At 36.3% G+C, this 27,946-nt stretch overlaps 1 long non-coding RNA gene across 1 annotated transcript; it reads right to left on the bottom strand.

The window, feature by feature from the left end:
- Positions 1–348: 348 nt before the first annotated feature.
- Positions 349–27,946, bottom strand: LOC135324311 (uncharacterized). The gene is made up of 9 exons (XR_010385678.1): positions 27,836–27,946; positions 16,464–16,545; positions 13,597–13,722; positions 12,393–12,520; positions 11,749–11,908; positions 7,138–7,361; positions 4,699–4,805; positions 3,497–3,632; positions 349–478 (listed from the first exon to the last, which is right to left on the bottom strand). It is a non-coding gene; the product is annotated as an uncharacterized LOC135324311 (long non-coding RNA).

Raw genomic sequence — 27,946 nt, 5'->3', positions numbered from 1 at the left:
ATAATCATGTGAGGAGGAAGGTTATTGATAAATTATCTAATTCTTCTGCAGCATTCTCTGCATTTTTACAGCATACAGTTAGAAATGTCATAGCAGATAGAGAGAGGGCAAAAAGTAGACCTCTACTGTATTTAACTGAGTACAGACCATACAACTCTGTCCACTGGCAATGTTGCTTTATCGAAACAAGAAGTTAAATCTAGCCCAACAGCATCTCATGAAAGTGTGCACCAAACCACAAACCGCTGAAGAAACCTTATTAATACATGCCACCTTCTGAAATAGGGTTTAAAACTGTGCTGGAGAAGGTAACTTTAGTGAGAGTGCTGTGCTGTACCGTGCCTTAGGACAGAGCCCAGGAGCTTCCACTTCTCAGCAAGGAGGTACTGAAGAAAGGTCAACGAAACGCCTTTGGCACGGAGCGAGATAGCACGGCCATTTTCAGCACTGTCTGCAGGATCATTTTTCACGACGCAGGCTGCAAACACAGCGAAGCCACATGAACTGGTAAGGTCTTTTGCAGATCACGCCACAAGTGCGTTAAAGTGCATGGGTGGTAGGTAAGGGTACTTAAACTATATACAGACAGACAGAGATAGACATATATTGTATCAGACTGTCTATTTCAAAATTGGAAAGAAATTTTGATGCATTTATCAGAGCAAGAAACATAATTCCTTTAGCTTTTAATGGGACTCAGCACAAAGAGGGCCAAACAGATCAGGAGAGCTATGGCAAAAGGCATCATGTCTCTCTCTCTGAACCACAGAGACTCTTTAGGAAAAAAACAAAAGAAAAGTAACATCTGTTGCTCTCTGTGTGGCCAACAGAAGGACCAAGAAATGTTGTGGGTGCAACCTCAATGGCACAGAAGAGATAGCAAAGGTATGTGCAAGGAAAGTGTGAGAAGTTAGACCAAATACCATAAGGAAAGCAGCTGTAATCACTTTCATTATGACTGCGATAATTTCTCTTATTCCATTTATCTAGCAGTTGATCAGCTGTCCTTTTTCACCTACAAATGTGCTGAGTATGCTGTAGGCACTACAACAGACTTATGGTTCAATAATATTGATAGCATCTGTTTACCTAAACTGAAGTCTTAGTAACTGTGGGGTCAGTTCCTGTCCTCTTGCCACTACTGATCTGTAAGGTTAATAAAGGTAATAAACAAATGGGTACTTCTGCTGCTTCCACCCAAAGGGAAAATCAAAGAAGTTCCAAAGTAGTTTGGAAAAGATATTGAAAATCAAAGAATAAAATAGTATGGATAAGATATTGAAAATCAAAGAATAAAACAGTAACTTCGAACTATCCTGACCTACATATATCAACATAAAATACTATTGCACACACTTAAGCCTTTCATTCACCTCCTGAAATGCAGTTCATGTATGATTGTATTGACCATGTTCCTGAGACTTTCTCCTTCTCACGCAAACAAATTTAGAACAGAAATTGAAGCTTAGTATCTGGCATTTCAGCTCTGGAATGAAAGCAGGATACTGAGGGAACAATATATTTAAGTGTTTTACAACTTCAGAACACTTCCATTTAACCGCAATAAGTAAAAAATGAATAATTTCTCACTAGAGAGGGATTCTAACAGCCCTGAGCTGTTAGATACAAGGATATGTATAAAAAGCTAAAACTATTTCCAGTTTCTACACAAATATTAAATGAATCATTTTTCAAGAATTCTTGAATATTCAAAGGCTAGTTATAAATTATAAGCTCATCTTCCAATGTTATCCAAATCATTTTTTTCTTTACTTTAGAAATCCTGTGAATCTTTTCATGATGAACCCTTAGCAGATCCTTAGTCACAGCTAATTATTTTATCCACTTACAGATAAGCTTTGCTCTTGTGTTTGCGTGATGCATCTTCCTGCCAAGATCTGGCCTCTATAAATGTGCAAATTTCCCACTGCATTTAACACTGACTATTTTTTTAAGAGAATGGCTTTAATATTGATTTAAAAATATATAGTAGTCATTTCCTAAAAATCTAACATAAATTTTACATTTCCAGCCTTTCTAAGGTTTCCTAGCTATTTTTTCGAGTCATAGATAAAGCTTTTCAATTTTGATAAGTGAGAAAAAAGGAGGAAAAAGTAGTTACAAACAAGATGCACCAAAAATATTTTTTTTTTACTTTTTTGTACCAAATAGGATTCTGAAATGAAATTACAAGCCATCAAAATTTCCCAGCAATTCAACAACAGATTATTGATTTCTATTTGTTTAAATAAAAGTGCTGTGCTCAGCACTTCTTTTAAAATACAGTAAAAATACAGTCAGTGATAGGGGAACACAGGCTTTAAATGTCCTTTCAATAAAAACTATCCATGAAAATTACATAAAGCCATCACGCTATCAAAGGGAAAACTGACAGAAGAGCACAATGTGTTCAAAAGAAAAGAGAGCTTTAAACTATGATTACGCTAAATTACCTGCTATGAATCTTTGGTTTTAGTAAAGATAGTAAATGTTATAAGAAAAATATGCTAAAAAGTCTTCCCTTTTTTGTTCTGTATAGGTGGGTTTATTATTTCAGCAATGCCTACAGGATATCCATGCACCTCTAAGTTCACATTCAGTCGGCATCTCTGACTTCTTTAAATTCCCCTGAAATTTTTCCATCAAATTATGAGGCCAAATGAACAAGGCAGCCTTGTATATTACTCTATGGAAGTACTGGCTGGATTTCAAAATTGACAATTTCTTTCTTCCCTCTAGAACTTTGATAATTTTTCACCTAGAAAATATGCCTTTGCACAAAACATTTTAGCAGCTACTTGACACTGAGGGTATCAATAAACATATTATTTCCTTTCAAATGGGCAGGTGTTTGACTTGCACAAATCTAGTCTGGTTTTGTCCCTGAAACCTATGTATTTTTGATACTGTGAGTGGTTAAAGATTATAGTTGTTTACCTATACTTCCTAGGTATTCTGAATGATTAGAATTCAGTTAAGAAAGTCTAATACCAGTGTGCAGATGGGATAAATGGTGGCAGTGGGATTGACTCAGGTTTCCCTGAATCCAAATGTACTGCAAGTACTCTCTAAAATATAGATACTCTCAAGGTTTTATCTCCTGGGGAGAATTATACTACCTACACCTCAGAGGTATCCCTGAAGACACACTAGCACGTAAGTTGAAATGAAGATGTAGCCTTGAATCCTTTCCTGAAAAACACCACAAAACTGGCCTTCATGCCTCATTCATACTGCTTCCTGTTGGATGAACATGCTTCTCCCTCTTGGAGGTTCATGGTTTCAAGAAACCCCAGAAAGAACAACTGAGCTCTACGCCATACGCCCCAAAAAAGGTTCAGCTTTGGGAAGCCATTTCATTTAACACATTTACTTGCAATCTGTAATGTGACTAGGCATTTTCTAGTTTACACAAGAAAATAAAAAATATCATTCATAGACCAGACCAATGAGGAAGCAGACATATCGAAGGGAAGGGACTGCATTGATACATTACCTTATCACTTACCGCTGCAGTGCATATCCCAAGAGGCAGCATTAAACAGGGATCTTTAGACCCCTTAGCCTTCTCATAAGATTTGCACCTGACCCACATCCAAGGACATTTGATCAGACTGTGGATGACAAGCAGCCTACATAAAGGACAAGGCACACGTATGCCTGAAAGTTTCCAGTTTTACAAGGATTTTTCCTCCCCCAAAAGCCAGCTAAAGAGAAACTGGCACTGAACAACCACTTACTTTCATTTCCCACTTCCCCTTTTTCCAGCTTTTTTAACAGTCTGGATCGCTCTACCTGCCAAATTCACCTTCCTGCCTATTAAAAAGTTTAGGAGGCTGTTCGCAAAGGTCACTGAAGTCTTCTTGTTGACAAGAAAGATTTTCCAGTTGGACCAGGACCAGTCCAGAAACCAGTGAGGATTTTTCTATCCTCATGAATCCCAGAGATACAGCTCTGTTAGAGTATAGGAATGCAGATTTAACACTTAGTGCTTTGCAGAGGCATATTGAGATCATTAGACTTTGTGGCTGAGCTCTAAAGGCCTAATTTAGGCCTGTGAGTCCTTAACTAAAATGAGCTTGGGTTTCTGTTGGTAGATCTTGCCTCTGAAGCAGGAGCACGGATTTCAGTCTCCCCACTCTAGACCCATTTAAAATACTAAATATGCTAAGCTAATAAAGCCACAGCCTGCTGTTTAAATCCTCATTTTTGTCTGCTTTCAGATCACCGGTGTCCAGACCAAAATTCAGAATTCTTATTTGGAGTCTATCACAAACCAGTAATACGCTCTCAGATGACAGTTTCCTTTGCTACACAGTAGTTTACACATGACAGACTATTAGCAAATCGCTAATTAAAGTGGCATGCTTTGGTAAGGAATGTGCTTTTGCTATAGAATTTGTGTAAGAGGCAGCATTTTCTGGAAAATAATTCTAAAGCACTTGTGTAATGTGAAAAACAGAAAGCAAATCTGCATATTCTGCAAAACAGTGTAGATTATTCCTTCCAAGTTGCCAAGCAAAGGAAATAGATTAGCAAGCTGAATAGCTGGTAAACGTCTTCATTTTGTAATAGTAATCAGCAAACCTATCTACTTTGTTCTCAAAATCAATAGCATTGAGCTCTCTGTTGCATAAAACCAGAAGAAAATCATTGTAATTAATAAGACTTTTTTTAAAGCATGCAGCAAAACTGTACCTGTTCTTTCTCCTTTAGAGTGTCCAATGTTGCAACAGTTGGGTAAAACGCCCACCAAATTCACTGTCAGAATTTCTTGAAGCAAGAGTAAAAGATATATCTGCAAGCTGCAAATTAAAAAGAATGATTAGGAAAATTTCCATATGAGTATTCTCACAAACATTAACCAATTGTCCTATAAAATTATTATTAAGAATTCACTGTCAAGTGTTGAGAATTCAAGAAAAGGTAGAACTAAGATGCTGATAAAATCTTTAATTGTCTGCCTTGTGTGTGTGCGTTACAAGACAGTCTTTAATTAAAGAATCATACACTATTTTTTCCCCAGGATAGCTGCATCACTCTGTGCACAGAAGGGATGATGCTTACTTAATGAGTAGTTATTGAGAATTTTGTTTTCTTCACAATATTTAGTGAATGTCCCCACGGTTTATTTACAGGACATTATTCAAATGCTACTCCACTAAAGAAATTATTACTTCTCCAATCACTCTTTGTGTGAGCAACATTATCCTCATATCTGAAACTAAAAATGACTGCTTTTTGGAAAAGGACATTAGCTCATTCTGATCTCCATGTTGCTGATTTTGAGTGTTTCAAGTAACTGAGTGAGGTAGTTTCCAGCGCTTAGGTATCATTTTATTTCTCTGGTTTTAGCACAGATATATTTGAGAGTCTTAATTATGATTTGAACTTTGAGTTATGAGTTTATCTTTGCAATATTTCTTATGAAGTAGGAGTACAAAGTAATCTATGCTCACGAAGAGTAAAAACACAACATTAATTTCAGGGGCCCAATTTGAGATGATGAGGGCCTGGCTTTTCTTGCAGTTTTGATTTACATAGCACCTTATTCGTTAAAAATACAGTTTCCAAAGAATTAATCCTCAGTTATGAATGCTCACAGTTTGTGCAAATGACACCCTCAAGACCAAAATGGGAACCAGTAAGGAGACAAACTACAAGTGCTGAGCAGCTATCACAATATTGATCCCAAGGAGAAAGATAGATATATAGCCCAGTTTCATAATAACATTAATCAAGAGACCACCCCTTCTCATCATGGAATCTTTTTCCTCATCCAAACTTTCCACAGAAAAAGAAAGCAACAGTCACAGAGACATCAATCTCTTCCACTATTTAAACTAGATTAATTTCCAGAAATATCTGTAATGTGCAATTAATAGACCCATAAAAAGTACTGTGCAATTACATAATTAAAATCAAAGGCATCTCTTCAAAATAAATCTCTAAAAAATGATCACGTGTTTAAATCTTGTGAAAGCTTAATGAGGAATACAAGTTGCTTCTCACATGGACGCTGAAGATACATTAAATAATCCACTGGGTATTTTAATTACCAGAAAAGGAAATATTGCTTACCCTGTCTACAATAACTCACATCTGATTTATTTTGAAAATATTTGAATTTAAGCATAAAAATCACCCTGTCTGACTTTATTTTTCTGCATGTGAAAAGGGAAATGTCATGTGTAAAACTAGTATTTCTTCTTGTTATTATTTTATAACAACAACACATTAAGACAATCAAACTGCATTGTTTCTAAATCTTGCAACAGACAGGTTTGAGTTCCCAAATAAGCTCTATTCTTATTCTTTCTGGGATGAAAAACATTCTGGCTAGCAAAAATGTGTTTAACCAGGAAGATAAGTATATTTTTCCACCACAGAGAAAATTGATCGAGCTGCTTTACTGAATTAAGAATTGTTCTGTTAGAATAACAGAATAACAATTACTCTGTCAGAAACTTTTGTTTACAGCTTTTGTCTCAGATATAAACAACCTACAGAAGGGCTCTGTCAGTGCAGAACATGTAGTGATAAATTTACAATATAAATTTCAGTCTGGTCCAATTAGCAATCTTTTAAATAAAAGTTAATATATCACTAAGAAAGAGATTTTTTTCCTCTATAACACTGCTAAACTTAAATAGTTACAATGATCTCAGACATCTTAATAGCTCTATAGCTTTTCTTTCCCTCTACAAATGATAAAAATTCATTTTAAAACATAAAATCTGGCAAAGTAAAACAAGTAAAAAATAATCCACAGATTCATGACAAAACAGCACAGTTACATAGTGGATTGCTTCTGTATCTTACATGACGGTGGGTTATGAAATGCCATATAATGTTCTAGTGCATTTGTCCCAGAAAAATTTTCTGTCAGTCACAAGCATCAGTGACAGAAATTGCTTCCTTAGTATTACTGATGATCTTCTACATCTTCGTGAGCTATGAGCTGCTTTCAACTCACAGCTGACTGGAGAGCAAATTTCTTTTATATGATCAAAAAATCTCTTAGATTCCCCTTCATTCCCTGATGGTTATAGGAATAAAATAACACTTGTTAACTCCTTGAACTGCTAAGAGCAAAACGGTTTTCAGAAAAAAACTTAAGTTCTCTGCTAATACTACCTGACAATTTTTTCATACACGTGATGACTTCTTATCCTTAATTGTCCTTGTTGTGTTCCTCTCAAGAATTCAAACAGGAGGTTCGAATGACAGGAGAACACAGTTCTCTCTCTCACTGTTATGTCAAATGACTTTCCATTTCTCTGCAAGAACACAATGAACTTCCACTCTCAGGATATTCATTTCTTGCAAATCCTCTATACAATGGTTCTGATGAAAGGTATCTGCAGAAGTCAGGTGAATTGAAGAAGGAGATGAATTAAAGTTAGGCATTATGTTTCCAAACAGAAAAGTCTGTACCTTCCTAAAAGGGAAATAAGTTTCTCTTAGAGGATATTAAGCACCAAAGAAAATTCTTCTTAAATGAGAACTGACTTTGGCTAATTTGTGTGACATAATCCTAAAGGATACTCCCTGAAGGAACAGTAGGAAAATGCAATTGAGGGGAAATGATTTGAGTGGCATGATCATTGCAAAACTTTCCTAAATTTTCCTTTTTTTAAAAAAAAAGTACCTACTAGATTAGGATTCACTCAGTAGTAGTACTAGTGGTTGACATTGCTGCTTTCTTGTTGTCTAATACCATAAGAAAAAAGTGCAGATTTTAAATAAATGAGAACTCACTGAGAACTCACAAACTGCCAGTTTTAGTGAGACACAAGAACATGGGAAAATATTAAAGCAGTTGAAACATCAGGTTTCAGCATTTTAATACTACAGCAACATTGTTTCCCCTAGTTTAAGTTTAAAAAACAAACAAAGTCACCCTCGTCTTCTGTCCTTTCTTCCCAAAAGTAATCATCAGGGCTGAAATTATGTGTTTTTAATTTGGTCAAAACTTGAAAAACTGATTATTGGTCCAGGACTGATACACAGACCATAACTCTCATGAGAAGTCTTTTTTTTTTTTTTTTTTTTTTTTTTTCCCCCTATTTCCACAGCCATGAGCAACGTGAGCCAGGGCATACGAATGCGCAGAGATAGTGTCATGGACAAAATTAAGTGTTCCATTGCCTGCAATCACAAAGTAATCGCAGTGCAATTCTTGTGCATAGTAATGCAAGATTAAGAAATGCTGTTTTCTGCTGCCCATGGCTAATGTACTGAAAAACAGCTTTGGATGAATTGGGCCTGGTTAAATATTGTCTCTTCCTTTCTTTAGAACATTTTGTATTCCACTTGTAATTCAATTTCCCTGTAAGTTTCCAGGCTGAGAAAAATGGATTTATTCAGTCTTAGGAAGAGAAGGTTAAGGAGGGATCTTGTTGCTGTATTCATGAACCTAGTGGGAGGGTAGAGAAGAAATGGAGCCAAACACTTCACAGAAGTGCACAGTAGTAGGACAAGAGACCACAGACATATGTCACAGCAAGGGAAATTCTGACCTGATACCAGGAAACAATTTTTTTCAGCGACAGTAATCACACACCGGAGCAAGCGTCCAGAGGGGCTATGGGTCTACTGTCCTGGCCAACGGGACATGGCCCTGCACAACTTGATCTCAGATGGCCCCTTATTTCAGCAAAGGATTGGACCTTCAGAGGTCCCTTCCAACCTAAATTATTTTGACTCTTCAAGTTAGTAAGTAAGATAAAACACCTGTAATAACACTAAAAGAATAACAAGTCCTTCCCCTTCTTATACTTATTATTAAATTGTGATTTTTTAAAAATTTATTATCAGACCTAATTTGAATAGAGCAACTAACATCCTTTCCTATTTCCAGAATTGTATATACTGATTTGAAGCATCACCATTTAGTCTGGAGAGACTCCACAACTGAATTAACAAGAAGAATAAAATAATAACTTTAAAGCAGTAGACAAGGAGTTTCCTGTTTGACAGCATTATTGCTAACAGCACTGGTGAGTGTAATTCCCCGTGCTTGGCTTTGACAATTTAGCCTATAAAGTTAGGTGATGCTCATTTTACCCGCTGACAGTTACACTTTGTATGAATCATGTAAGAATAAGAATTCAGCAAAATCAAAAGTGATGTCAGCGTATTAGAAAGAGTACAGAAGAAACTGCAGGAGGCAGCTGAGTTACTCAACCTGGAACATCACCTGAAGTGCGGCATTTAGTGATCACTGAGGTTCTCTAACACGCTGTCTGGCCTCAAGCAGACAGTGAGCAAAGAAAGGCTCCCCTGCAAGTCCTCTCTCACGTGTAGGTCCTCACAGTGCCGGGCAAATGTCTGCGATACCATACAGATGCTAATGTTCAGGCAACTGAATCTAGTCCTGAATGTACAGTTGGGCTGAGTGAACTGAGCTGTTTCTTAAATGACTTCAGCAAAATCTTTCTCTAAAGCAAAGCTGACTTGTACAAAGCTGACTATTCAGTGAGTCCTGGTTGAACCACAGACCTGAAGTAATTTACATTTATTTCTCACAAAACTTTCACGGTTTTGAATTTCAAGATGTCTGCTACAATCCTGAACAAATACTGACTACCATAAATTGTGGTGTTGCTGTTGCTGAAACTTTGGACCTACGAGGAAAGTACCATTGTTCACCATATTAAAGAATTTGTTTTTAGCCAAGCTCAATATCAAAGACCACTTGATATTTTAACTCCTCTATCACTAATTCCAGTGCCATTTTAAGGGTCCTTGTATCTTTACAAACCTTGCAGACTTTCCAGCTCCTAGAAGCCAAACCCAACACCTCTGCACGCATGGACAGTAGATTTTGTTCAAGAAAGGATACAGATGCCTGATAATAACCTTACTATTTCATGTCCTGCTTGGCATAATGATTTTAATAACAGTTAAAGGAATCTGTCTTAAGATAGTATATAAGAAAGTATTTTAAAATCAAAGTATTCTTGTGCACATCATAATGGAGACGTCATATTCCTCAAATATCAGGCTTTTTTCCTCTCTTTATGTTAATTAGCATAATTCTGGCTCAGTTACCAGTGTTGTTGGCAATATTTGTTGATCATCAATTAATGAACAGTAATTACTTAATCTTTAATTATTTCTACTGATGTAGAAACAAATGTGCACAATTGATACAACTGGCAAAAAATATAGAGAAACAAAAATTTCATATTGGCATCAGCTATAATAATTCATGAATTCATGTCAACTTTATTAAATTAACATGTTCAGAAGTCCTTCTAAAAGTCAAAATATTTCTTTTGACATTTTCAAAATGTCAGTTTATTTTGAAGTACCTCTAAGTCTATGAAAGTTAAAAAAGGTGTAAATTGTTTTTTCTTTTTAACCCAAATAAAGATACTTCTTAAAAAAGAATAGAAGGGGCTAAAGTAATTCATTTTATGTTGACCGAAGACAATTATATTTCCAGCTGTTCAATTAGATTAGAAAAGCAAAAAGGTCAATATTTGCACAACACTAATCATCTGCATAGCAAAACATATGCATAGCAGAACCATAAAATGACTTTTTCCTTGCTGCAGAAATCTGCCATAATTGCACATCACTTTTCCAGATTTTTTTTAGATGATTTCCTGTGATTTTATGAGCCACAGTATTCATTATCCTATATTGAGTAACCAGACTCATTATTTTTTCATGACTTTTTTGCAGACAGTTTGAAATACCAGGATCATATTCTGCCCATAAACAAGACAGTTGAATAAAATCACAATCAAGCTATCTACTTAAAGGTATTCTTGGTGTTTCTTCTGTATAATGGTCTTGCAGAACAGCCCTTGTCTGAAAATGTATTTACTTTGAGGTTTTATTATAATTTTCCTGCTTTATTTTTCTTCCTTAAATTTAAAAGGTCATCGACATTCTGTGTGAGATTTTATGTCCCTTACTGACACATGAAGGCTGACGACCTCTAAATTTGTCTTGAATGCCTTTTCAGATTTGGGCAATATGAGAATTTTAGAAGGAAATATGCCCTTCTTTTCCAAAGCTATGCAAAGAAAAGGACCCCATGCCCAGAGAATTTGCCTTTACTGGAGTTTGCCAGTTATTTCTCAAAAATAAAAGATGGAAGTCCAAGTCTAATGCAGAAAAGACTTTCAGCTAATTCCACAAATCTCTCCTGAGAGAGGAGCAGTTTCAAACTGTTTGGACTATTGCAAATGATGGGATGAAAAGACAGAAATGTGAAAGCTTTGTAATGACTTTCCCTGCTGCAATAATTACATAATGTAAAAATGATAATAAACCACTTTTGCCATTATTTATTATATCTCCATTCTAAGCAAGGAAAAATAGGTTAAGCACTTACTTACTTCTTCACTGAGAATATCACTTATTCACTGAGAATATCATTTACTTGCTAGTGGTCTCAAGAGAGCATGAGAAGAATAGAGATGTTTCTAAACAGTGAAAGAAGAACTGGTCCACTATTTTAAAAAATAGGAGTCTTTCCTGCTACAAAAAAATTTTGTAAGTATGAGAACACCTTTAGAGTTCATCGGTCTAACCACAACACTGCAAAACTTCAATCTCAGGTTTTTCTCCCCCAGTTTCCATGCAGGATTCTGTTCCTGATCCCAGTTACTTTCAGTTTAGAGCACCACAAATCATCTTTTTCCTGTTCTTGAAGTGGTACTATCAAGAACTAAGCCAGTCTCACACAACGAGAACAGACACAAACAGTCTCTATCCATATTCCTGTACCTGTCAGTGGGGAACTCGAGATGTCCATCACTACTAGGGAAGATCCAAGAATCCACGATTAAGCTCCCAAATACCTCTGTAGGAGCAGAACTTGGGCTGAACAACAAGTTTCAATAAAATAATGGGATATTGTATTGAAAGAGTCAGTTGCGGCTTTCTGCTTCAAGGTAAATAGAGAAAGTCAGCCTCCATTTGCACAAGTCAATTTTCCTTAAAAAAAACTAAGTTCTGATAATAGAAATGAATTACTGTAAAAATACATCTGTTCATAGATAATATATAATTAAGAAACAGTATATTTAATCTGGCTATTACTATTTCCATTATCCTAATATCAGAGACCCCATTCAGTTTTAAAATGCCAGTGTCCATGCACAGTACAAAGGCAATTAGCCTTTTACTAATAAATCCAAAGAATAGCAAAAAATGGGAGGGGAAAGAAATAATGTGTGGAAAAATACACTGCAGACACAGTCAGTTAATACACAGCAATGCAGCATAAAGATGTATAGGCACAGTTCAAGCATATTCCTTTACTCAGAACTGAAGCCAAATCACCTAAATGTTAATAAAAACTTCACACTACTCCATATATCATAATGAGAATGGGATGTTATTAGCCTATCAGTGAAGTGAATACATACCCACTTGTCATTTATGTCGCATCTACAAATGTGAGAATCTGCAGAAATAGCTGATTTCTCTCCTTCATGCAAATTCAACTACTTCTTTGCTCTCATGAACACATTTATCCAGTACCATTTTCAATATGCTAGAGGTATAAATAATTTCAAAAGATATGTCACTACAAGTGAAGGAATAAAACAAAGGAATAGGACCAATATATTCAAAAAACACTCTGAAATATTTCTGCAGTAGTTCTTATCTATAAAATCTGTAGCATAAATAGCATGGGATAGTATGAAGTTTTTATTGCCAGTTGTATCAGTGACCTATATAACTTATTCCATGCTGTTGGTAAAATGTGTATTCCAAATGTATAAACATAAATCTTTTAAAAACACGCGAATATGTATTCTCTTATTGTGTTTGCACAGGATGTACACAGCATGCAAAATTGTATACAAAAGGAAACGTTAAGTCTTTATTACATCCTAACTAAGAAATCTTAGATTTGGCTTTAGAAAACCAGCTAGTATTTTTCAAGTAGAGTAAAAAGTCTCCCGTTCTTACTTTTCTCGAAAGTCATGTTAGTGGCATCTAATTGTCCAATGTCAGAAATTAAAGCAATCAAATGTCATTCACAGTCAAGTCCAATAGCAAACGATTCCATTTAATTATACAATATTTCTGTCTTTGATAAAAATTAACATTTTAATTTGATATAACAGTGATCATTTTGTCACTGCAGAGACTGTATCTTCCCCACATCTTGTCAATTATTTATTGCAAGCCAATGAATTTAGCTATTCTGACCTAATCATTATCCAGCTTCTTTTCTATTCTTTAATCCAAGCAACCTGAGGAATGATTTGTCATGTGCACAGATTTTCACTTGCAGAGTGAAAACAGCTTGAAATCTGGTGAGAATTGGGGGGGGGGGGGGGAGAGAGGGGATGGAGGTGATAGCTCCCTCGATGTCACTATCATTAATCCTCTTGGATCACCTAGAGAGATTTTCAGGAATAATAAGAGAACACGGTGGTGCATGAAGCTAACACCATGGGATTTACCAACTACAAATGGGGTGCATTAGCTCTGTGTGTACCTCAAGGCTCTTCTGCAGTTTCCCTATCCCAGTGTTATGTTTCTAAAGGGAGCTGACGCATAGAAAAGGCTGGAAAAAAATGGTTTTTGATGGGAAGACCACCTGGCCAACTTTATTACCATTATGTGATTGGAAGCATTTTCACAGTCGAGGGGGGAGCCTGGAGGTTTGCAGTCCCATAATTTCTTTGTGAAATCTGGAGAAACTGTGATTTATTATACATCTGTTACCATGGCTAAGCGTATCTGAAGGGAAAAATAGAAGGAAAGGAAAAATATGGGTGAAGACATTTTATTAAAAATACAACATAGATTCTACACACATGCCTCCCCCAAAATGCTGGTGGATGTATTCTGCTATAAAGGGCCAAATTCTGTATTCCTGAAATCAATGCTAAAAGCATAATCAGCAACAATGGCACAAGTGCTCAGAGGGCTTTCTGCTCAGCTCTAATCATTACTCATCTCTGGAGGGGCTGGCTAATCATCTAGTGCACTTAACAAGATAAAAGAGAAAATGATTTATTCTGTACACAGTTGCTAAAAGAGAGCCTTTGATTCCAGTTTGAAACAGAATCCATAACTTTCTTTTATTTTCTTTCTGGTTGTGTGATAATGTTTATAGTTTTCCCAGTTGTGGTTGAGAGGTCCCTCAGTGAAATTTCTTGACCTTCTTTGATAACAGTTAAACACATTGCTGATGGATCTCTGTTGTTTGCCATAGTTATTGCTGCTTACTGATTTTTTCCATTTCTCTGTCTTGTATTTTGACGTATCATTTGGAGCTCATATGTGACAGCTCTTTTGTGTAACCATGTTGCATTATATATCATTTCCTTTCTTGAAGATGTAATGTAAAATTTTTCTACTCCCAGAAATACTTTTTCATTTGACGCTAGAAACATCTGTCATCTCCTGCAGGATAATATACACTACATCCACTTCTCACATCATTTGTCTTAGAGCCACTTATTTCCTCCTTATTTTGCTTTCTTTCAGTTAGCATCCATCTTTTATACTCTCCAAAGATACTAAATATCTTTTCCTCTCCCTTTTCTCCTTATCCACTTGGCCTTTCCTTACTTTGGGCTAAAAATTGAGTTGATATTTCTCAGTATATCCTGTCCAAACCTCTTATAGGTTGTTTTGTCATTTTCAGTTTCTGTCAAATATTTTAATTTAAAATTGAAGAAAAGGAGAATAATCTTGCAGCTGATGTACTATACGAAAAGGAAGACAATGAGCATGCACTTCTTACCAATAACTAGAATAATGACTAGTCCCTTCCTCTAAACCTCAAGTTTCCATGTTAAACAAACTTGTCTAGAGATGTGTGTTTAGTATGTCACCTTTTCAGGAGAAGACTGTCATATCGAAATATATAAAAATACATATTTACAGAGAAACAATAGTGTGCAAAGCCCTCAACTTTCAATGAAACATTACTGTCTGCTAAAATGATGGCTTTTAAGTGCAAACTTTTTTCCTGAACCGAAGACCTGAATGACTTTTTTTTACCCAGTGCTGGCTAAACTTTACCCTTCTTGCAGAGACAGAAGTCTGGGAAACCATAAGTATATCCTTATCAAAATGATTTGATTCTATAACCATTTTTGTTTTAAGACCTTCAGGAAAAACAAATTTGGTATAAGACTGTTTGATATAAGATAGCTATTAACCATAATGTTTTTATTCCTGAAATGAAAATATTGGTTGTCCCTAAAATTTTTAAGATCTACACTTCCTTTAAAATATTTATTTTGAAATTCCTACACATTTCTAATTGATGTCTATTTATATAATAATTGCTTAATATGATTGCTAGAAGGATGGTAAAATGTTTAAGTGTGGCAATGCTAGTAATGTAATAATACATATGCTATACAAAGTTATACATGTATAGTGTTTATAATTATGAAGGCAGAATATGCATTTATAATACATATTCATAATCAAACAAATAAAAGCAAATATAAGAAAATAAATAAAAGCAATTTGATAGCAATTCTATTTACATTTCACACGAATTTAGTAAGACTTTTTAAAGATTTTTAAAGAAAACAGGATTCTAAAGAGAAGATTACATTTGCTTAAAAAGAAATGTTTAGTTTTATTGATAGAGTCTCTGATAAGGCCAAAGGGATATCTTTAAAATTAACTGGGTAAAAGGAATCACTGAAACTGCACCATCCACTGAGAAATGATTCATTTGCTTTAAAGATTTTGGGGTTTTTTTTCCTGCTATATCAAGGTGATGCCTAAAGTAGAAAATAAAAATCAGAAAAAGGCAAGTTTATAACCACTTCATACAGCATAGCAGACTGTTATTGGACTATGTTGTCCAGTTCACTGCAAAACAGGAAAAGCTTCAGAAAGTGCTTCAGCAATGATTCACCTCCAGAAGATGTGTTTCACACAGCAAGAGATTTAGTTAGTTCATTCTCTCCAATATGAACAAAAGAAGATTAAGAAGAGACTTGACCGAGATCTACAAGTATGCACATGAAGAACAAATTTCTAACCGTGGACAGCTCTTCAATCTAGCAGAAAAGGGTACAGTCCAATCCACTGCCTGGAAAATGAAACTAGGGGGAAAAAAGCTAGACATGAGCAAGAATGTTTTACAGTAAGGATAGTTTATCATTGGGACAGCTTATCTAGGAAGCTGGTAGGATGGCCAATGCTTGAGCCTTTAAATTAAGACTAGCTGTCTCTGTGCAACAGAGTTCAAATGCTAGGTGCTTAAGAGAGACATTACTAGCCTGGGTTACACATGCATCAGTTCGGATGATCATACTCCTACCCACTTTTAAAAATATATTCCTGCAGGGAAGGAAGTTGTTAAAATTAAATTGATTAATATATTTGTGACAGGAAAGGTAAAATGTTTATGTGCAACTATAGCAATACTGGTAATGTAACTTGGTGGTATGCAAACCTTAAACACACAGGCAAAATATAGTTGTTTTATTTGTACATATACATACCTTAATATGTTCTGCTGGAGATTCTCCGTATGCGTTCAATGTGTCTTAGTAATACAAAACACGTGCCCAACACACCCAAAACCTGGAACAAAGGGAGAAAAAAAATCATATTAATCATTAACTTTCTGTCATTGCATTTCAGAAGCCTTATAAAAGGAGCAAGGCTAACAGCAACATATGTGGTCTGTTTTTAAAATAGCTACATCCAAAGTTTAACATGCTTATTTAAAAAATCCTGTGGTGAAATCTGTGCCATGCCGGAGTCAAAGGTGAAATCAGGTTTGTGAGTTTATAAACCACAGCATCTTTTATTAGACCAACTGACAGTTCAAAAAAACAGGCAAGTTCTTCATGGAGTCAGGATTTCACCACTGCTTGCACTGCCTCTTTCTTATATTGTTCATATATACGTTTTTGTGTGTGTATACATATATATGTATGTTATTCTACAGTGTAACAGTCATTTCTTTAGGGAGGGGGGAAGGCAATTTTTTTTTTTTTTTTAGGATCACCTTTTTCCCTCTCCTCTCACCCTGCCCAGATGCTTGTGCCTTTCTTGTTGTTAATCAGCTAGTAGTTAAGTGTCCTTGTCAGTAGATTAGCTGGGTGTTTATTTCAACTGAAACACCGGACCTCATGACATCATTGGATTATTCATAAATATCTTATCCAACTAAATATAACTAAATGTATTTGGTTATAATGTAGAACTAATGTCCAAAAGACTGGAGGTAGTCAAAACTGAGGTGATGGGAGTCACACCACAGACATCTAAGAATTTGCATAGTTGAAAACTTTATGCAAAATCTTTTTTTTTAAACTGGCTAGTATTCAAGGTAGCTCAATAGTCCATTACAGCACTTTTTACGCTGTATAATCAGCTGACACAATTACCTAAAGCTGACAGCCACAATCTGAATCCCTGCTGCTTCCCAAAGCCCTAAACAAGGTGCTGCTCTACAACCCAAGAGCTCCTCCGCCCGCTCAGCGTCAGCCGGCACCAAGGACCAGCTCACACGGCCACCGCCACCGTGCCTCAGCAGCAGCATTTTCTTCAGTGGAGACCAAAGAATCGCCCTGGAATCAACACCTTTCCCTGTTCACTATATCCAAAGCCTATGGAGGCTGATCCTCTCTGTTTGGCTGTGTTCAAATGGCTAGAAGTAAAGGGGATGAAATCAGTCCAGCGCGTGCACTGCTAAAGCACTGCTCATCTCACTGCAGGAGGCCACATGGCCCTACGCCCTCACCACTACACCGAGTTTCCCATTGACTTCAAAATTGGATGATTCCACCTGGAACTCTTACAAACTTCCAGTTAAAGCTGTGCAGGTGCACATCAGCTTTGACGGGCTCAAAACAAGGATGTTTCCCCGATAAGACAAATCAGGGCATGGAAACACTGGAAGACGGATAAATATAGTGGCAATGAATGACCCTTTGTGAAATTATATTTTTTAATATTTAAAATAGGCTTATTTTTTCTGTAAGTCCATAGGGTTTGGACTTGATGGGAACAAATAATCAGAGCAATTACAAATCTACAGTTTGAACAAGTGGCACTTAAATTGAAACTGTAATAACTTTTAATACAAAGGATCCCATCATCTGATTTAAAGATCACAGGAAGAATTATTGCTATGATGATAAAATGAATATTAAACTAAACAGGCTTATTATTTCAGCTCATGTAATGAAAACTTTTATTTATTACAAAACCATTAAACATAATTCCATTTAATTTGCCTGACTGGTAATCCCTTCCCATGGGACTCTCCAAACAAAGCCTTGGAAACCAAATCACAGTTTTCTGCTATCTTATCATTGAGAAATCCCTTTACGCATGGAGATACAACACATATATCTATAAGAATAGTGGCTTTTAAACAGAACATTTGCGAACTGAAAGACACACACTATCCTTTATAAAATACAAACAATCTCTTGAGGCATCAGAGCTGCACAAATTAAACTTCACAAATGGTAGGACTACTTTAAAAAATTAGTAAGAAAAGAAAACTCAAAACCAGTGGTCTGGCTCCCCAGTCTAAAAAAAAATCTGCTTTTCAACTATTTTCACGCATGATCAGTGTGAAAAACAGCTTCATTAAAATAGTTGGAAGATAGCATCAATTTGATATTGTATTATTTCATGGTTTTATTACATGCCACCACATCCTGGACTGATGCACTTGAGGAAAGCAAGGTGCAGCAAACCTACAACTGTATCCACCCACATGTTTTAACAGCACTGGGCATCTCTTCATTTCTCAGAAAACAGAAAAAAAAAAAAAACAAAAAAAACAAAAGGTGAGTTATTGCAGTTTGAAAATCAGGAGACATGTAGAGACCTGAGATGTCTAACTAGCACTTCCTGTCCTACATTCACTTTTACAACCCAAGGAAAATATATGAACAGTAGGTGCACTAAAACCTGACTTCTAACTGGAATTAAAAGTGACACATCACGATGGAAGTTGCACTGCATCTCTAGTGTAAAAGCTAAGATTGTTTTTGTTCTTTAAGCAGAGATTTGTTGGGTTTATTTACAGAGAAACTACATCTTTGCTTAAGGACAGCACTTTCTCATGGAAATTCCAGAGGATTTACTAGTATGTGTGCTACTAATTTCATTTTAACTCATACTGATTTATGAAGCCATAGAAGCCTTTCAACATGATAATGCACAAAAAAAAGTAGAAGAAAATTATATTCCAATCTATTCATCTCTTTCCACATGAGATTAAACACAAATGTGTCAATGCAGTGTTTTTTTGTACAATAATTAAATGAAAACATTTATAATGTAAAAATTGAATCTTTAAATCTTTTACATGAAAGAATAGCCAAGCTTCACAGTTTTTTTCTAGAAATCATCATCCATCATTAGTTACATACTATTGACTGCTGTAATAAAAATATTCTCAATGCGTAAATCAGTAGTATAAATGATCAGAAAAAATGTGACTTGTCTCAGGTTTCTGACACTCTGTATAGAAAAAACTTGGTTTGAAAATCGTATTTCACCTTCCCTTAAGAATATATTCCTTTGAGAACGTGTGCAGGACTGCTGCTGCTGCTGAATTACAAGCTTGGAATTTGTCTTAAAAGTCCCTTCTTCTTCCACCAGAATATTTATTTCTACCATGCACTATTATTCTGAGTACCGGATAGTTTCTTCCTATATAGTTTTGTACTGGGAATGTGAATGCAAGTTTGTTTATAGCCTGCAGGAGTTCAGCAAGTGTTTCTGAGAAAGAAGAATAACAGTTCTTTTGGCAGAAGAACATCATGGCGTTTTGCAGCAGATGTAATAAATCTAGATAATAGCTGAACAGCGCATTCTGGAGTAGAGAGTCTTTCTAAACGGACCTGTCCTATGGGAATGGGCACAATGTTTTGTTAAAACTGTCTCATCTTTCTCCTCTGTTATTTAGGGTTGATTTCTTTTGAGGATTCTACACAAAACGAAGATTCTACTATAAAATTACAAAATCTGTTTGCCTACATCGCTAACTGGGGAGGCTGCATCAGCTACTTTGTTCAAATGCACGTTAGAATGAATATTTTAGAGAGAAAAGTATGTTTACCATTATATCAAAATGGAAATAGGAAGTTTATTGACACCTCACAGAGGGGAACATTAAACCTTTATTTCCTGGCTTCTGTTTTGTTTAAATTTGAAAAATGTTAGGTAAACACCATGACTGGCTGTGTTCTCATAACGCAGAAGAGTAATGCTTTGTTTTATTTCAATCATAATTTTTTTTTTTTATTGTTCCAGCTGTTTTTGATTTTGTAACTTGGGAGTGGTTTTGCTGATGGCAGTCTTCCCTCAAGGCTAACATCTTACTCCTTAAAATAACTACACAGATAGGCCATGTAACACTGATTTTAACATCTGAAGATGTCTTCACTTAAGTCTGTGAAAAACAGACTACAGAAAGATCTTGCAGTCCAGGAATAAGATTCTGTTCCCAAGCCTGGGAGATATTTGGTATCCGATCTTAAACAGGATACTTCAATTTTGTTGTGTCTCTGTTAGTCTAGCAGTAAAATTGAGATATTGAAATTTTTTTTTTATGGTCTGCTCTCTCTGTGAATCTGTCCCATTATCCAGTGTATGCAAGTACTTCTACTGATTTGCATTTGAGCTAAAGGGTTTTTTTTTTTTTTCAAAATCTGTCTCAACACTGTAAACATATGCTTTTTTTCCACTTTTCATTGAGAAAATATTTTACACACTGTCATATATTGTGCTATATCCTATATAGATGAAAGGTAGGAAAATATTTTTCAGTACTTGTAATCACAGTACTTAACCACCAATAGAAAAATAAAATATAAACATACATAACACAAAATAGATGTACCAGGTCATAGCTACCAATACTTATGGAATAGTTCTTGGGTTTTTAAGTGGAAAGATACCATTTCTCTAATTTTTGAAGTGCAGAAATAAAGTACAGAAAGTATGCTTTTTTACAAAGTTATGTAAATAAAATCCAAATGGCTCACATTCAAAATGGTCTTATTTAATCTTTTATCTGTTAATCGAAGCCTCAGTACGTTTGAGCAGGTGAACTGCAGGACCAAGATGCAAGTCACTGTAATGTATACACTAAAACCTTCTCAAGGTAAAATGAATATATTTTAAAAAATGACTGCACGTGGTCTTCAAAATCAACTACAAGGAATATGACAATTTCCTAGAGGCAATGATTCTATTTATTCTATATTAAAATCTTTTACAATAAATCATAACTAGTATCATTCTTTTTCCCCCTAATATTTCTTGATAATACATGTTCTGGCAGAATAGTCAAAATAATATATCTTATTTGTCTACGTTTCTTTAAAACACTAGTACTATCACAGCTAAAGTATACCGTTACTTGAACAGAATTAAATTGCTTGCAGCGCGTTTGATTTTTCTTTTAATGACTCTGTTACTTTCTGCAAAATTGATGGTCGTTCCATAAAATCCTTTAATAGTCTGAGATCGCTGCCTCTTAAAAGCTTTCCTAACTGTGGGTTTGTGCTTTGGAAGATATTTTATTGTATATTCTACTTACAAATTACAAATTATATTTTATTGTATATTTGATTCATCCTGCTTTTAGGCTATCATTGCTAACAATGTTTGCTCAATAGATTTATATAGGATTCTAACAGCAAAAATATAATTATGAGAGTAGAAAAGGGTTTTTTTCTTCTGTCAGAGCCAACCTGCTAACCAAGCACTTTGACAAGTCTTATATTTGCTTTATTTCTCTATTCACTAATTTTACTCAGAATAATCAAAAGTTAGCTCTCATAAGCTATTTGCCTGATGAGTGTCTTTCCTTACCTTCCTTTTAGGAAAATCTTTAATTCAATATTTCCATCTCCAGTAATCTAAATGAAATGACCATTTCCCCCAAGCATCCTATGACCTCCACTTTTCTTCAACAGAACTCTGGAGAAGAGAATTTTGCCCCAAATTGCTTGCTCCAAAGAGAAACAAGATACCTTGCTAAAATTTAAGAGAACTGCATACACTCAAGAGATCTGTGGGAGCGGATCTCCTTTGGAAATCTAAGTTTAGGTGGCAAAAGTCAAAAAAAAACAAAACAAAACAAAAAAAAACCCAGACTTCTGGCTTATGCTCCTCCAACAGAGAAAAAAACAATAGACTTAAATTTTAAAAAAGTTTAGTAAGTTTTTTGGTATGTATTCCATCCTGTCTGGCCAAAACAGTTCATCTCACAGCATAGCAAAACACTAGTTCTGTTGGTACACTGGGAAAGTGCTGGTATCAAAAATAAAGAAAATTTGACTCACTGTTCTCTGTTTGCTTGAAATCAGATTCACGAATCTCTGTGCCTTCAGGCATTTGGCCTTTTTTCCCCCTCAAGCCTCTTATTTCAAGCAATAAACTTGGGTTTTAGAATTTTTCTCTTGTAATAAATACAGACATTTCTGTAAAACACTAAAAAATAGGTGACAGCAGATCCTGGAGAAGTTTATCGGATAGTGACTGCCAATGCTTAACTATTTCCTCTCACCATATCCCCACTGGGTGCAAGCAGGCATGCAAAACCCATCCTACAAAACCAATGGGACAATTTATAATGTTCCTGTTCATCAAATATTCCCCGAATTTGAGAACTGCCACACTCCCTTACAAGCTTTCCTCCAACATACATATGTACACAGATTTTGCAGACACTCTGACAGTTCTTGTGCCTGTGATTTCCAAGATCCAAGCTTCATTCATTTTTATTTGGAAAACAAATACGCTTCCTGTCTTATCCTGCATAAAGCAATTTAGATTATTTTAATTTTGAATGTCCGGTGGTTAAGCCACTCCAAAGACTGCTTTTACAGAAAAAGACACAGGACGAGCTAGATGAAAACACAAACCATTATCATCTGATAGCTTGGTGTCCACCGCTTAAGCTGGTTCTGTCCTTAGCTGTTAAACAACACAGTATTTTTATTTCTTGAGCAACTAAAGACCAGGATATATGAGTATGGGGACAAAGCAAGCCTTTAAAAGGTGCACCTAGAGCACTTCTGGGACAAGACGTAAAATCAAAAACGCAATGTTCCATACTTCTAACTGCTTTTGCAGAGAAACTCTTTTTCATTGCACACGTGACATGCCACGAGACGGGCATCCATGATTCTTTCAGATTCAGGGCTTAGCTGCACTGAACTCGAGAGATCATCATTTGTCAAGTGCGGGTCTGTGGTGTCGCTTCTCCTTTGCCTGGACTTGTCGATCCTGGGGCCGTTAGAGAGTGCGTCCCCAGGCTGCAGCAACCCGACAGCACGGTGGCTGCAGCCGTGGTGCAGCTGGGGTTTGTTAACTCCTGGGGAGCCCCCAGAGCAAACGCCTCTTCTGTGGGCTGCACCATCCAGAGTCCCACGCTTGCTTGTGTGGTGCCTTTTCACATTAAATGTGAAAAAGCTCTCAGAAGAATACATTTCTATAATAATTAGACCCTACAAAAGTGAGACAAGTATATTCTTCCATGTGGCAATTTAATTTTCAATTTCTCTTTTTAAAGGCAAAGGCTCAATGGCTGTGTTAGGCGTGAAAATCAGAAGCACAAAAGAGCTCTTAGGTCATCTCACCCGTTCCCAGAGAGCACAGATGATTCCTTCCAGAACACACCTGATTGCTTTCCTTGATTTGTGACTTGCTTTAAAATGATAAGATTGATGGGAAGACTTCCTTTCACAGCTTATTTGATAGTCTTACAAAGTGCCAAGAAAAGTTTCTTCACAATCAGGCTAAATTTTCATATTCTCTGTGTCAACTTTCTTTTTCCTCCTTTGGCGTTTGCCACATTTGTACATTTACAGAGTATTATAATATTAATTAGTTATACAACCGTATTATTTTCAGGGTCCTCTTTGCTAGCACAGCAGAAATGCAGCGTACTAGAAATTGCCCCGCAGAAGAGCTATTTTACAATATAAACTGGGCAACAGCTCTAGGAATTATCTCCACCCACAAGTCTATTCAGTGGTGCTCAGGCATGGCTCTGCGCCAAGGTGCCAGGAACGGCTCCTATCGATCACACAGCGCAGAGGATTCTCTTTGCAGTAGAAAAGGGGCAAAAGTACTTCCCTTTCAGGCTGTCTAGATAGTGAAGCTGGACATTTTTAACTGGTTCAGTTGAAAGTGCATCAACACCTACGTTCTTGTTTTGGTTGCAGGCCAGGGTTTGAATTAGTTAAACCAAGGCGAGGTTTTAATGCAAACAAACCGTCAGCTCTCTCTCCCTTTTCACCATGCCTGACCCAAACACATGGAATAAATGAGTACGGCCCAGAAAGTCAGGCTTTCTAGGAAAAAAGCAAATAAAGCCTGGTGTTCCTCCCCCTCTGCAATGCCTACGCCTGTGCTAGTACAGTGAGTAGCTAACCGTAGCAGGCACTGTGCAATACTCTGTGTAATGGAAACAGGTACACTTACTATAATCAGAACAGCTTCAAAGGCTTTTCACAGAAAGTATATACTACTTTTGTAGTTTATATTCTCTGATGAGAAACACAGAGTGCAGATTCAGCATTGGCAGATATAAGCATAAATCTACTGTAAACAAAGTTGTTTTTAACAACATTTAACAACGTACCATGTGCCACTATTTCGTAGCTCTTAGCTTTTAGGTGAGCTGTGTAATGCTTAGAAAATGCTTATTTTTAGGACAGTTTTAAGGTCAGATTCACTACCATGTAAATGCAATTTTGTGCCCAGGTTATTTCAGCAGACTTAGATCTCTGTCAGGCTTAAGTAATTCATTGAATTCGGCCCTCTTTCTTAAGGCACCTAAGTGGAAGACTCCAAGGAATAAATGTTCGGGCTGTGGGTTATTACAATGGAAAGCAAGACATGCAAGACCTAATAGCCTACTATCTACAACTCTGCAAAACATTTCACTCCAAGGACATGTTAGGAGAAAACAGGAAAACAGCTTTGCCTTCCATACAAATATACTGGAGCCAAAAAGCTGTTTGAAAGCAATGGTAGGATTGAGATATACCTCTCTCTATATATGTAGATATATATAGATATATATGTTTTCTTTAATAAATGGGGACTCCTAAATTGAAATATTTGACTTGCATTGTGGATCCAAATCCTAGTGAACTCAGAGATCAACAAACACAAAAATGCAAGAATTGCTGAGGGAGTTCAGAGAAAGGACAAGCTGAAGAGTAAAGCCCATGAGAAATCTCAACATACAGGCATTATTAGAGGCCAGAAGCACTTACCAGGACATAAATAACTATATTCATTTCTTCTTTTAAAAAACAAGACTGTACAGCATGTCTGGCACAGAGATCTGCCTGCAGCCAACATGGGAATCCTGCAGAACTTTCAAACCCTGATATTTTCATCAGATACTGAATAAAAATGTAAAAAGACATCTTCACAGAAGTGTGAAATATATATGAATAATTCGTACATCTAATATAAAGTAGGGCCACATTTTTAAGGCACTGTTCTTGGGCCTGTTTAATCTAAGGGCTAAATGACTGTCGAGTTCAGTAACAGCAGATTTGGCCCAAAAGGAAAAATTCTTAAAACTAGTCTAGTTAGTGGAATTTCCATCTACATTTTGTCACCAAAATCTGAAGTGCTTTTTTGAGAACCTCAGCAATGGACCAAACCAGTTCTGTAGATGCCTACAAACCGTTTCAAGTTTAAACTTTTAGGAACTTCAACATAGAAATATATGGCCTTTGTGTACAAAATATATTAATTTGTTCTGGGCACTTAAAATGAAATGAAATTTGAATGCATGAATAACTTCCTGCTATCTTGCTGTATTACATGACAGCTGGGTATTTGAATCTAGTTACTCTAGAGAGTTGAAATCGCACAAAACTGCTTCTGTGCTACACATTTAAAATGTATTCTCTCATCAGATGGTCCACAATGTTTCCCAGAGGAATAACGGTGATATGGAAGATATACAGCCTGGCAGTCCCATATCTGCATGAACAATAAAGTTCAACAAAAAATAGAAGACAGCTCAATTTCTTTTTGCAGAAATTGCAGGGACTCAAAAAGCAGGTGCGCTCAAGATAAAGCACATAGGCTGAAGTGAAGAGATCACAGAGAACAATACAGGCAGGAGAAACACAAAGGGTTAATACTGGCTATCACATTTATGAAGAAAAAGAGAAAAAATGACAGACTCAAGAGTCTCAGGTAATGGTAAAAAGCAGCAGCACAAAAGAACATATCTATAGCAATACTTATATTATGCAACATACTAGTCATACATACTCAGCTTTTCAGTACTAGTAGCTGCTCAGACTGCAAAGGTGCCAATTACAAATACTAGTATGAAAAGCAACCAAAAGACAATTAAGCTCAAAAAAGGCAGAGATAAATGCTCTCTGTAGTGATGAAAGAATATGAAGTCCCAAAAGAAAATGGCACCCTGAAGCTTCCAGTAATAGGAAAAATGAAAGCAAAGACAATTGTTTAAACTGAGTTACAACGACGATGAGAATCATACATGCTCACATTGTGTCCACTTTCCAAACCTCTAGTGCAAACACTTTCAGGTGACAGAGATTTGTTTTACTGGTTTATCCCAACCTCGCAGAAATGCACGTCATTCCTAACCCAGGGATATGGATTCCACCAGAGCAAGAATAGCTATTGGGGACCTGGGAAAGAATCAAAGATGACAAACAGGAAACATATTTATATTTCTATTTTTAATAGAAATATAAACTATTTTGCTGCAAAGAAAGCACAAGGAGAAGGAAGCAAGGGCAAGGAAAACTCCAGAGGAAGAACCTCAGCAGAAGGAGGCAGCAGCCCTCTCTTCATGGAAACTTTCCTCAATTTCTGCTCGCTCCATTGACTCTTGCCTTAGCAGGGAAGAACATGTGGGAGTCTGTGGACAAATGGGAATATGCCAGATGTGATATAACTGGAGCTGAGCAAAGCATTTGATAAAGTGCCTGAGGAAATCTGACTTAAAAAAAAAAGTTAGAATTATCTGGATTCGAACCAGTCTTACACGAACTAAAAACTGCCCAAGGGCAAGGCAAGTACAAGTACAAAAGAGGTACAAGGGGTGGTGCTGCCTGGCCTGTGGAAGTCTTGATTTGTAACAAAGAGCCAAAGGAAAAAGGTAAACGTAGTACATTAAGTAAGAGCTCATACAGTATTAAATTAAGAAGAGTTATAGTTACCAGAAAGGAAAAGAAGTAATAGCAATGAAAGGAGAAAGATGGGTACAAAACATCAAACATTCAAAAGGAAGGCACAGAAATGTATTCTGAAGGACATATATTCTAAAAGCAGCAATTACATTTGATCATTGCACATCAGCTTACTTGCATGCATTTTCAGTGGTATATGATGCCATAAATTTCTTTCGGGATCACGTCACAGGCCAGTGATGCAGCAACCTTCCTCTATTTCACAATTAGAAAAATTTATACAAATGGGGTTCATGGGAAATTTTTCTCCATAGGAATGACCCAGACAAAGCAACTGATTATTGGACCTGTCATCTGAATTAAAAATGTGCCAAGTGCAGTCTCTATAGAAAGCTGGAGATCACGCCAACAAAATGTACACATAATGAGTATCTGCAGCTGTATTTAACAGGTGTGTATTGGCAGAGCATGGATAATACAAAGTGAACAACAAATTAGGAAATGGCAGTCAGCCAACAAGCTGACATGATATTTTCTGTTTGATTAAAGTACCCAAAATCTGACCAAAAGAGTTTATTGAAAGAAAATCGCAAATATAGTTTCCTCTGCCTCCCCAGAAACAGCAAATAAAAATACATTATGTCAAGTTAATCCTGTTGGATCTGTACGCAGATCAAGGAAATACTTACAGAATTTTGCAATAGTCTATAAGAAGTTGGTGTGAACCCTGGTTTGCCAAGTCCCAATTTTGGGGGAGGAGTCTTCTCCAAGAGCCTCAAGCAAGGGTCCAACCTACAAAG

Source organism: Dromaius novaehollandiae, chromosome W (genome assembly GCF_036370855.1).
Source record: "Dromaius novaehollandiae isolate bDroNov1 chromosome W, bDroNov1.hap1, whole genome shotgun sequence".
Lineage (NCBI taxonomy): Eukaryota > Metazoa > Chordata > Aves > Casuariiformes > Dromaiidae > Dromaius > Dromaius novaehollandiae.
Note: the sequence above shows the minus strand (reverse complement) of the source record. Positions and strands in the feature narration are given on the sequence as shown.